The sequence below is a fragment of the Bos javanicus genome, chromosome 22, assembly GCF_032452875.1.
Source record: "Bos javanicus breed banteng chromosome 22, ARS-OSU_banteng_1.0, whole genome shotgun sequence".
In the NCBI taxonomy this organism is placed as follows: domain Eukaryota; kingdom Metazoa; phylum Chordata; class Mammalia; order Artiodactyla; family Bovidae; genus Bos; species Bos javanicus.
Genome location: NC_083889.1, coordinates 19588814 through 19600343, shown reverse-complemented (window position 1 = coordinate 19600343; position 11530 = coordinate 19588814).

Sequence of the window (11530 nt, the reverse complement as noted above, 5' to 3'; positions counted from 1 at the left end):
TAATGACTGGAACCTGAATGCAACAAGGGTCTAGAAGAGGGATGGCAAACAAGCATCCATATTTCACGTGGTAAATCCCACCAAGCGCAAAGACTAAAAGTGCCTGGTGGTGGTTTAGACTCTTGCGACCCATGGACTGTAGCCCTCCAGGCTCCTCTGTCCATGGGATTTCCCAGGCAAGACTACTGGAGTGGGTTGCCATTTCCTTCTCCAGGGGATCTTCCCAATCCAGGGATCGTCCCCAGGTCTTTAGCACTGCAGGCAGATTCTTTACTGTCTAAGCCACCATGGTAGCCCAAGCAAGACTCCTTGGGCACTGGCCCCCCAGATCACTGAGCCAGTGAAAAAGCACTGGGTTTCACCTATTAAAAATAGTCCCCCATGTCATTTATTTTCCTTTTCTAAGGAATTCCCTACTCAATAATCTTCTTAATTTATTTATTTTTTAATTAAACTTTGTATTTTGTATTGGAGTATAGCCAGTTAACAGTGTTATGATCATTTCAGGTGGACAGCAAAGGACTCAGCCATACATACATATATATATATATATATACACACATACATGTATCCATTCTCCCCCAAACTTCCTCCCGTATGTCATTTATTTTTATGCCAGTTTTTCTTCAGTATTTTATGTAAAATTTTACTGCATAGTTTAGGGTATGTTCAAAGATGTAAGAATATCTGGATAAAAGTATGTGTCCTTATCACTAATTGTCAGTCTACATCAGCTGCTATTTTTTTTTTTAATGTCCTTCACTACAGTGTTTGGAGGGTTAAATTTAAATATTTCTCAGTCTTCTGAGAGTTCTGATTCATATATATAAATCTCTGAAATACTGTGAGCAGGATGGCATCCAATGCTTTTATGGGTTCTTTTTTTTTTTTTTCGCTTATGAACTGTTGTGTGCCAAATGGCCCATTCATAACATCTCTTAACTCTGATAATGAATAGATGTCATTATTTTGCCTTCTGGCACTTCTGATCAATATTAGGCCAATATTTTCTGTGATTTCCCTCTATCTTTTTGAAATTTATAGCAAATACAAAATAAAATATTTAATGTTTAACATAGTACAAGAATGTCTTTTAAGACTTTGTAACTAGGGTCAATTTTATTACATTTCAAAATTGTGAACATATTTTAGTATACATATTTCTTTAGCTTTTAACAATGAATTTATGAGTTCATTGTTAATGGACCATTAACAATGAATTTATGAGTTTTTTAGTTCACTTTCCAAAATACTTTTTGTTGCAATTAAGTTTTGGGGAATACTTTTTTAACTCATTTGCAAGAAAATATAAGGCTGAAAATGGAAATTAGCTCACATTCTTTAGAATTATCTTTCTGCTTATACCTAGTATTACTTATTCATCTTAATAAAATTGCAAGCCAGGTACCTGACACATATTAATATTTGGCACTCAGAAAAGTTTATTAAATGAAAGCATTCAAACTGAAATAACATAACTGCTTAGTTAAGCCTTCTCTTGTAGGTGTGTTTTTAACAAGATTTTTTTTTCTGTTTTAAAATAGATAATAGAGATAGAAACAGAAAGGTAATGCTAATAGGCACCATAGCAATTATCTCATCTATCTTCTACAATTTTCAGATGAAGCTGACAGCCAAAGAAATTAAGTTATTTAACCAATGGCAAGCTAAATCAACTTTAAGCTTTCAAATATATTATTAAGCCATGTAGCTAATTTGGCTGAAAGTTTTTTATTTAACTAACATATTAAGTGTGTGTAGTGATTAAAGGCACACTAATGAGTACTAAGCTTAAAAAAATGAAATACAAAATTCCTCCCCAAAGTCTGCAAGAGCCATACTAGTATTTGGGAACCACTGAAATTTGATTCTTAGGCTCAGGACTGGAGTCTGGGGTGGAGATACTGATTTGAGAGGCATTAGTATAACAGTTGCAGAAAAGGCAATGGCACCCCACTCCAGTACTCTTGCCTGGAAAATCTCATGGACAGAGGAGCCTGGTGGGCTGCAGTCCATGGGGTCGCTGGGAGTTGGACACGACTGAGCGACTTCACTTTCACTTTTCACTTTCATGCGTTGGAGAAGGAAATGGCAACCCACTCCAGTGTTCTTGCCTGGAGAATCCCAGGGCCGGCGGAGCCTGGTGGCCTGCGGTCTATGGGGTCGCACAGAGTCGGACATGACTGAAGTGACTTAGCAGCAGCAGCAGTATACAGTAGTTATAACTGAAGGCATGCAGTGATTTGAGATCACACAAGAAAAGGAGATAAAAGAAATAATAGAACTAACGATGGAGTCCTGATGAAGATGTATTTATAAGATGAAACAAAGAGTATTAAGGGGAAAAAAGACACAAAAAAAGAAATGAGAATCAGATGATAAATAGAAAGTAAAAGTGAAAGTGAAGTCGCTCAGTCCTATTCGACTCTTTGCGACCCCATGGACTGTAGCCTATCAGGATCCTCCGTCCAGGGGATTTTCCAGGCAAGAGTGCCAGAGTGGATTGCCATTTACCTTCTCCAGGGGATCTTCCCAACCCAGGAATCAAACCCTGGTGTCCTGCATTGCAGGCAGACGCTTTACCGTCTGAGCCACCAGGGAAGATGATAAATCGGTCCTTGAAAATTGAGGGACACACAGAACCAGGTAGTAAGTGATGGAAAGTTTCAGGTATACTGCAGAAAACTTAAAATATGACTTAAAAGATGTCAGTAAAATCAGACATTCAGAATCATTGGGGATTGTTGCAAAGGTGCCTTGCCACAAAGGGAGTAACATATTATGAGCCACACTGAAGACTGCAAAGAATTTTGAAAAGAAGGGAAAAGGAGGAAAAGAGATAAATAAATAAACAGAAGTCCACAATATTCCAGAATGCGTTCTGCTAGCTTTACAGGTTTTAATTGCTATTACTTGAAAAATATAAAGGAGAAGTTTGGGGGAGAGCTCAGTTGTGAGATATCATGAGAACATTTAAAAAGTTAATTTTGCTGCAGGATTTCAGAAAATTTATTTGGTAAATGTGAATGGAGAATATTCACAAGAGGGTATACTTGGTCATCTATTTTCTTTAATAAAAGAAAAAAAAGAACAGTTTTGGTATTAATATTCTATATTAATCACTTGGGAGGTTTTCTTTTGGAATAAAAAGAAATAACCAATAGTGTTCTATTTAACATTAATAGAAAAATAAAGAAGGGAAGGAAAGAGCAGGAAATTAAAATAATTCCCCAGCTTTATTAAGGTATAATTGACATAAAGTTTAAGTGTGTTGATTTGATAGATTTATATATTGCAAAATGTTTACTACCATAGTACTAGCTGACACCTCCATCATGTCACATACTGCCTTTACTTTTTGTGGTGAGAATATTTAAGGTCTAAGAAATTTCAAGTATATTAACCTGTGTTATTAGCTAAAATCACCATACTGTACACATATATGCACACACCTCACATCATCGGTGTCCATTCATCTGTTGAGGGATACTTAAGTTGTTTCCCTATTTTAACTGTTGTGAATAATGCTTCAATGAATATGAAACTGCAGACACTTCTCCAAGATCCTGTTTTCATTCCTTTTGCATGTATACCCAGAAACGATAGTGCTGGATCACATAGTAGTTCTGTTTTTAAGGTTTTGAGGAACCCACTTAATTTTCAATAGTGTCTGCACCAATTTACATTCCCACCAATGGTGCAGGAGAGTTCCTTTTGTCTACATGCTTGCCAACACTTGTTCCTTTTTGATAGTAGCCATTCTGACAGGTAGGAGATGGTGTCTCATTGTGGTTTTGCATTTTTTCCAGTGATTAGAGATGTTGAGGACCTTTTCATGTATCTGTTTGACTGTCTTCTTTGGAAAAAAAAAAAGATTGAAGTCATATCAAATGCCTTTTTGGACCCGCAATTGCATAAAAATAGACATTTTCCCAGTTCCGTAGCTTTTCCTAGTTTACCAAGAAGAAAACTGAAAAAAATTTAACAAATATGTGGAGATTAAACAGCATGCTAATGAACAACCAGTGGGTCAAAATGAAAACATTTCTTGAGACAAAAATGAAAATACAATATACTAACATTTATGGAATATATCTAAAGCAGTTCTAAGAGGGAAGATTTTAGTAATAAACATCTACATGAAGAAAAAAGAAAGATCTGAAGTAAACAACTAATTTTATACCTAAAGGAACTAGAAAAAGAAGAACAAACTATAACTAAAGTTACTGGGAGGAAAGAAATAAAGATCAGAGCAAAAATGAATTAATGAGAGGCTCACAGGAAAATACACAAGATCTCAGAAAGCTGAATTTTTTGAAAAGATAAAAAGTACACAGATCTTTAGCTAGACTGATCAAGAAAAAAAGAGGATTCAAATAAATAAAATTATAAATGAAAGAGGGCACATTACAACTGATGCCACACAAATGGAAAGGAATATAAGAAACAACTATGAACAAACTAGAAGAGATGAACAAATTCATAGTAGGTACTTCTACTGGTCCTATATTCCTGCTCATTTTCTGGTACTCTAAAATCTTATTTGAAAGTTTTGGCATAAACATACTTAGGGGAATCCACTGGTTAACAAAGAAAATTTTGTTTCATAATTTAAATTTTCTTTTCAATTCAGAAGTATTTTTCTGTGAGACATTTTTTTTTTTTTTTCTTATATCAAGCGAACGCTATAGGGAGTAATCTTCCATCACTCGTCCCTGTTTCTGGAACATGGTTTGCTCTATGGCTTGGCATTTTGGAACTGTCCCTTTTAGGCAAGTCTTGAATAAGCCACCTTTTCACATAATTTGGCAGAAACAAAATGGCACCCTCATGTAAAATGTCACCTGCACTAGATGGTCATTTTTCTTGAGATTTTCAGTATTAGAATAACACTCCAAGATTCCCTGGAGAGGGAAACGGCAACCCACTCCAGTGTTCTTGCCTAGAGAATCCCGTGGTCAGAGGAGCCTGGTGGGCTACTGCCCATAGGATTGCACAGAGTCGGCCAGGACTGAAGCAACTTGGATTGCATGCATGCATTGGAGAAGGAAATGGCAACCCACTCCAGTGTTCTTGCCTGGAGAATCCCAGGGACGGGGAGCCTGGTGGGCTGCCGTCTATGGGGTCACACAGAGTCGGACACGACTGAAGCAACTTAGCAGTAGCAGCAGCCAAGATTCCTCTCTGTTTATCTCAGAAATGTCACTACCTGATGGTTTCTAAGAGGATATATTTGGTTATTTTATTAGGTCAAACTTTAATTCTTAATAGAGAACAAAATATTATAAAATATTAATATGACAGATAAAGCTTGATTTATTTAGTAATTAAACACTGGATCTGGAAAGGAAAATATAATTCATTGATTTCTGTAATTAGTAAAATAAATCTAGAAGAATCCCACTTTCAGTATCATTGTGGAGCAAGAAGGTAAGCTAAAATAGTAGAGTTTCTGGTTTCTCCGTTTTCTCCCCTCATAGCGTTTCTTTGGGTTTCTTTCTTTTTTTTTTAATTTTTTTTTTTTTTTGGGTTTCTTTTTACATTGTGTTACTCTTTAGTAGATGAACATTTTATTTTAAAATAATAATTTAATATAAATATTTCATATTGAAAAGTCAGAAAAAATGTTTCTAAGGGATTAAATGATTCTCCCAAGTCATGACTCTACTAAAAGATATAATAAGAACCAGGATTATGGTTTCTTGTATTTTAATGCTTTCTGATTTTTATTTCACTTTTCTGTTCTATTACAGATCTAAGAACCCAACTGAAATTCCATGATAGGACATGCTGGCTTGAAAAAATAGAAAGGATGAAAGAAAAGAGCTATAAAGAAAATTACAATCATCAATAATTACTCTTGCTACTGTATTTTTTCCCTCAAGTAAGTATTTCTTTACCTGTTTATATTCTGCATGTTGGACATGATAAAAAATTTAAGTAAGGAAATAAAATTTTCTCTGAAATCTGTTCGGCTAGATCAGGGTTTCTCAACCTCAGCACTAAAATTTTGGACTGACACATTTGTTTTGTTGTTTGCTGCTCTATGTATTGTAGAATGTTTAGCAACATCTTTGGCCTCAATCCTCCAGATTCAAGAAGACACGACAGTCTTTTACTCTGTCATGATAATCAGAAACGTCTTAGACAATGCCACATCTCCACCAGGGAGCAATATTACCCCTGGTTGAGACCCATTGCTCTAGATAGTGTACAGTCCGGATCAGAGCTGAGACACCAGGCCGAAGATAATCTTACTGTTCGTTATTGTGTGTAGACATTTGTTGCAAGATTTTAAGCAGTACATTGAGGTATTTTAGAAATTCTAAGGGAAACAATCATGGCTGTTAAGAAGTGAGGTGGGTGTGGGAATCAAACCTTAATGCAAGGAGATAAAGTGGGCTACATGAGAGTTGACTGTATGGTTAGTGAGTATGATGAGTCAAAAATATTTAATATTCTAATTAATAGAACACAGTTCTTGTTAACTTTTTTTTTTAATTTATGTGACCCTATAAGTAATAAGCAGAAGAGTTACATGTTTTTCTTTGATGTCTGGACAAGGTAGTCAAACTCTAAAGGAAAGCGTGGTGATGGTGATTTTTTTCAACATTTATTTATTTTATGTGGCTGTGCAGGGTGTTAGTTGCAGCATGTAGGATCTTTCAGTTGAGGCATGCAAACTCTTAGTTGTGGCATATGAGATCTAGTTCCCTGACCAGGAAACCAGACCTGGGCCTCCTGCACTGGGAGCTTGAAGTCTTAACCACTGGGCCACCGGTAATAGTGTTTTTAAGCTTGCCACTTCAATGCCTGGATGTGTCTTAGAATGGAAGATGGAAAAAGTCATGAAGAAAGGGCTATCTTGAGAAGTGATCTATAGCATTCTATATAGCTTCTGTTCTTAACCTACTCCTTTACTACCAAAAACCAAGTGTCAAAGTGTTAGTCGCTCAGTTGTATCCAACTTTTTGCAACTCTATGGACTGTAGACCACCAGACCCCTCTTTCCATGGAATTCTCCAGGCAAGGATACTGGAGTGTGTTGCCATTTCCTTCTCTAGGGGATCTTCCTGACCCAGGGATTGAACCAGATCTTCCACATTTCAGACAGATTCTTCAACATCTGAGCCACCAGGGAAGCCCCACCAAACACCAAGGACAGCTGTAAATCAGCTTCCCTTAGTTACTATAAAAGGGAATTATTTCTTGGTTGTTTTCTTTTACTTTGTATTTAGTGAGCAACTATTAATCCCAGTGTGGAATTGTTCCTCTGTGACCCACATAGTTCTGTAGAGTCTCTCAACAATAGTGACTGCTTACTTCCTGGTATAAAGCATGACTAAGTTCTGCCCAACAAGATTACTCTTTTAGTTTTTATATTTGTTCTTTGGTCATTGGCACAGAGATATCTGTTTCCTTAGGGTTTTGACCTGTAATGATGTAGTAAAGTAGCTGGGACACTGATTTTCTTGCCTTCCAATGCAAAGAGCCTGGCTACAACGGGAGAGAATTAAGTCACCAAGAGAAAGATACAAAGGCAAACAGACCCTGAAAGATAAAGAGCCTCAAGACTTCTTTAAACACCTGGATCCAGCCATATCTAAACCTCAGGTTTCCTGTTAACATCCAGCAACATTGTTTTTGCTTCATCTAGTTTGTGTTAGGATTCCATCACTTACAACTGAAAGAGATCTACTAAGTATGGAGAATATTCCCACTGGGGAAATTTGGGCAAGGAATCATAAACTCAGGGAAATAAAGTGACAGCTATACAGATGAAAGACTAATACAGAACAACAAGGAAAGCCCCCTGAACTTTAATGCAAGAATAATAAACAAATAGAGTAGGTATGTGCTATCTTGCAAGACCTGTTCCTCAAGGACAAATAAGGCATCAGTGAAAAATGACCTCGTAACAAATTGAAACAGAGATGATAATGGAGGAGGAAAATGTCCAGAATCAAACTAGAGGCTGTGTCCTTCTCTTCACCTACTGCTTGCAAATTCTAATGATGAAGGGCCAATAATTCAGCTCAACTGTGTAAAAACTATATAATTTATTTATTCAGCCAACATTGGCAAATTATCAACCAAGAAGGGAGGATTCTAACCTGCTAAACACCAAGTCTCTGAACCTCAGTCTTTATTTAAGATGTCATTCTACTGGGGAAAATGATAAACAATTCCCGAAACCTTGAACAGTATGAAAGCTATTATATTGTAGGCAAGTGTAGAATGTAAGCGAAAATTCACTCTATTACTTATGGCTTCTTCACTTTAAGTGACGGAACAGACAGTTCAAACTAACTTGCTGCTGCTGCTAAGTCGCTTCAATCATGTCCGACTCTTAGCGACCCCATGGACTGTAGCCTACCAGGCTCCTCCATCCATGGGATTGTCCAGGCAAGAGTACTGGAGTGGGGTGCCATTGTCTTCTCCATCAAATTAGCTTACGCAGGAAAAAAATTGCCTGAGGGAGGCATTCAGGCACAGCTGGACTCAAGAGTCCAAACCATGGCCTCTGAACTCTGTCTTCCTCTTTATCTCTTAATTGTGTTTGCTTCTGAGTTGGCTTTATCTTCAGGGAATGTCTTTTCATGTTGTTGCAAAGACCATTAGCAGATCTACATTAATGTCATTAGAAGTCATGATTCCAAAGGTAAATTTACCTCCTTCCCCCACATGACATTGATTGACTCTGCTTTGGTCTTAGACCATTTCTGGAGCAATCTCTGTATCTTAGAAAACGTGCCTCAGCTTTGTCCATGTACTGCTTGAGCAGCTGGGTGCTGGAGCCATGATACTGACAGACCCACCAAGATAAGGAGAAGTGAGAGTTTCTTAAAGGAAAAGATAATGATGATAGTGATGATGGTAATCTTCATCATTATGACTGTGAATGTCATTCAGTCTCCTAACACGTCCTGGGTGGGACCCTGAAGTTGTCAAAGCACATCTGAGCTAACTATTACAGAGTAAATATTTGTGTGACCACTATTCAGTTACGATGGAAAAAAAAAAAAAGAGGATACATTAGTAGAAAGGATTTGGTATAATTACGCAGGCATGCCTTAGCAAAATTCACTGATGTCCAAATATACTCAAATGTCATCTACCATTTATTGAGTACTGATTATGTGCCAGGCATTTGCTAAGTAAGCTCTTTAATTTGATCATTTCTTTTAATTCTCCCAAATTTTATAAGGTAAATATTACTCTCTTTCTCAAATTGCAAATAATGCTCAGTGAGGTGAAATAATTTACTCAACTAGCAAGTGGCAGATTGGATTGAAATGCAGGAAGTGTGAAAAGAGAACTTGGATGTTTAATACAACTTTGTATACTTAGGGGGACCATACATCTCAGTTTATGCCTCTTGTACTGATACAATTATTAACAGCATCCTCTTCTACTTCAAAACATGTTCAGATTTTGACAATAAATTATATGATCACAACAACACTGCCTTCTTCACGGATATGTTTTAATTCCTATGTATTTTTATATACTTGTCTTTCATTCAAAATGATTTTAATAACTTTTTATTTTAAGAGAAGAGCTTCAGGTTTACAGAGAAGTTGCAAAGATAGTAAAGAGAGTTATGAAATCCCCACATTCATTGTCCCTTATTATCAGCATTTTGTATTAATTTGTCACAATAAATGACATTAATCCATTATTATTAACTACAGTTCATGCTTTATTCATGTTTCTTTAGTTTTTACTGGGTGTATTTTTTTCTGTTACATGATCCCACCCAGGGTATCAAGTTGGGTATCTCATTGTGTTTACTTATCATGTCTCCTTAGGTTTCTCATAACTGTGACAGTTTCTCAGGCTTTCCTTGTTTTTGATGACATGGACTCCTTTGAGAAGGACTGGCCAGGTGTTTTCTAGAATGTCTCTCAATTGGGATTTCTCTGATATTTTCCTCACAATTAGAATGGGGTTATGGGTTTGGGGGAAGAGATCACAGAAGTCAAGTCCCAAATTTATCATACAACATCAAAGGTATATACTATTAATATGGCCTATCAGTGTTGATATTAACCTTGATCACCTGGCTGAGGTAGTGTTTGACCTGTTTCTCCATTGTAAAGTTACTTTTGTAAAGCAGTTATTAACCTTTTCATGGAGAACATGCACACATTTTGTGTGTGAATTCATGACTCTTGACAGATATATTTAACCATGTAACCACTATCCCTATCAAGATGTAGAACATTTCCATCAGCTGTCTAAAGTTGTTTTGTCTTAATTTAATCTTTTGATTTCATAGAGTCCCTAAAGAATCCTTTCAGTTACCACTGAGTGAAAAGTGCCCCAACTCTAGCAGTCATATACAATTTAGAGCTGCTCTGGAAATAAATAACCAGATTGTTGACTATGCTTGACTCTACCAGATTAATTTTTTTGATTGGCTATCTCTCCACATATCTTTCCTGACTGGATTAACTAGGTAATGCAGACTTTACCATCCCATGGACTTGAAACTTTGACCCATAAGTAAGAACACAAGGTTGAACAAATCTAAGAAAGGAAGAGTTGCCAAAAAATCACAAGGAACCAACAGCTGCCTTTATGACAGCTAAGAGTGTGAAAAGATGTGAAAAAGTCTGACATGATGTGACAGAGTTGACTTAGAGAATACTATTGTGGATAAAATCATGGGATACCATCTTCCAAAGAGTAAGAATGCAAAGCAAGAGAATCAAATGGCATTTTATATTCAAAGATTTCTAAGAGCAGACATGAAGTAGGAGCGAGACAGGTATGGTCTTAACATCCTGAATAAGATGTTATAAGATTTGAAAGAGGTTTCTAATGAATTTTTATGAATTCCTTTTTAAAGTGTTAGTTATAATATTAATCACTGTTAGATTTGTAGGGAAATGTTTTGCAAGAAGCAATGAATTCCTTTTTAAAGTGTTAGTTATAATATTAATCATTGTTAGATTTGTAGGGAAATGTTTTGCAAGAAGCAATGTAAATATAAGTATAAAAGTTCATGAGGAAACATGCAAGTTTATATTTTATTAATAATTATAAAAACCATGGCACATAGTTCATACTAAGAGAAATGTTAAAAGTCAGAGAGCAAAAAAAAACAAAACACAATTCTTCAGTTTATAGATGACAAAAATGGATGAGTTGAAAAATTTGCCTAGATAATGGTATTTTAACCTTTTATATACACTTTATTGAGGTATAATTTAGATAAACAAAAGTATATACTTATTAAATATATAGATTTGTGAGTTTATAATTATACAAACTAAGCATAAAACTTTCTATATGAAAAACCACCACAAATAAAGATGTATAACACTTCCATCGCCCTGCAAAGGTATTTTATACTCCTGTTGACTCAGTCCACCCCGTGTTCTCAGACCCAGGCCGATCTGCTATCACTGCATATTAATTTTGACTTTTCTAGAATTTCATATAAAATGTTTCATATTGCAGACACTCCCTTTTGTCTTTCTTCTTTTACTTGCTTTAACATTTTTGAGATATGTCTGTTAAA